The sequence below is a fragment of the Dipodomys merriami genome, unplaced genomic scaffold, assembly GCF_024711535.1.
Source record: "Dipodomys merriami isolate MVZ:Mamm:240054 unplaced genomic scaffold, mDipMer1.0.p SCAF_407, whole genome shotgun sequence".
Classification (NCBI taxonomy): Eukaryota; Metazoa; Chordata; class Mammalia; order Rodentia; family Heteromyidae; genus Dipodomys; species Dipodomys merriami.
Genome location: NW_027205682.1, coordinates 339402 through 341103, shown reverse-complemented (window position 1 = coordinate 341103; position 1702 = coordinate 339402). Strand labels below are relative to the sequence as shown.

The window sequence follows — 1702 nt, the reverse complement described above, 5'->3', positions numbered from 1 at the left end:
AATTAAGCACTTTCTGATGTAACACAGACATTTTTTCTAAATGCATCCAGGCTACGTTTAAATACGTAACTATACAGAGGGATCTATCTTGGCTCTAGAAATTCTAACTTTAGGTCCAACTTTGTGTTTATGTAAATGAAGACAGTATATTTGTTGTAAGGTGAATTATCCCAGAAGTCACATTTTTTTATTGTATAAATGATGTAATTAGGCTCTTGGTACGTTTAGAACACTATTTTGTAAAAATATGGAATGTTTCACGAATTTGCGTTTCATTCTTAAACAGGGACCATGCTAATCTTCTCTGTATCGTTCCAATTTCAGCCAATGTACTGCCGAAGTGAGCACAGAAGCCATATTTTGGAAGATGGAATACTGGAATCTTTATTACACCGGTAGCAGTCTGCAAGCAGCCCGTTGTAACAAAGTATTGCTGTCCACAAATACACTTAGACAGCTTGGCAACAGGCCAGAAAGGGAAAAAAAAAAAAAGAATAAAAACAATACCAACAAACCAATACAGCACTGAATTGGGAATTGGGACACCATGATTACCAGAGACAAGCCAGGAGACAGGACACAGGACAGGATCACAGAGACATGTGGCATGGTGTCTGGTGCCACTGATGGTCCAATCTAAATAGGGCCGGAGCAGGGGGCAGGTCCACAGGAAACTCCCAGTCCCAAGCACTGGAATAACAGATTGAGTAACATATCAGCCAAATGCTCACCCCTGCTTCCAGGGATCCAGGCACATCCATCATCTGGGAGGCAGGTGATGAATGTTGTCATTTCCTTCCCCGAGCATGAACACAAGATGGCAGACCCAACCATCTACCTTGTGGCCAATATGGCACCAGCCAGGCCTGACCTCCTTACTTAATATTACTGATTTTTTTAAATCACTTTATTAAATGTTACAGCCTCTGCATCATTTTCTAAATAGATAAAGAGTATACTTCTTGTCAAAGCCATTTTTTTACTTTTTTTTTGTTGTTGTTGTGAAAATACCAAACCCAAGGGCTACAATTACAGGAGCAAAGTAATGAGTACACTTCCTATCTAGCATTGTTGCCTCCTCCTTTGTTTCCTCTTACCATCCCTGCCCTCCCATCTCCCACACCCCCCACCAAACTTGTAAAATTCATTTTACAACATAACATCTTGTACTTTTCATTGTTGGAATGAGTACACCTATATCTCTATTTAAACAATTTTTCCCTTCCCCTCCACAAATTATATCAATATCAAATACAGTGAAAACAAGGATTATACCATGGTAGAAACATACAAAGCAACAAAGAAATCATCTTATATATATATATATTAGCAACAATAGGAAGCAAGAAAAAACATTGGTGTCCTTATCTTCAGTTTTATTTCCCCTAACATCAACTTATCTTACCGTTTCTGCTTGTCTCACACATATACCAGTTATTATAAGGGAAACTATGGGACCTATGTATCTTTGGGCCTGGCTTACTTCACTCAATATAATTTTTTCCAAGTTTTTCCATTTCCTAATAAATGGGGCAATTTCATTCTTACTGATGGAGGCATAGAATTCAATTGTGTGACACATTTTCTTGATCCATTCATCTACTGAGGTGCATCAGGGTTAGTTCCATATATTAGCTATGATAAATAATGTTGCAATAAATGTAGTCATTCTGGTAGCTTTAGGATATTCTTGTTTGTGATC

General features: G+C 38.0%; 1 non-coding gene across 1 annotated transcript; it reads right to left on the bottom strand.

The window, feature by feature from the left end:
• Nucleotides 1-241: 241 nt before the first annotated feature.
• LOC138806757 (U6 spliceosomal RNA) lies at nt 242-348 on the bottom strand. The gene has a single exon (XR_011365976.1). It is a non-coding gene; the product is annotated as a U6 spliceosomal RNA (small nuclear RNA).
• Nucleotides 349-1702: the final 1354 nt, after the last annotated feature.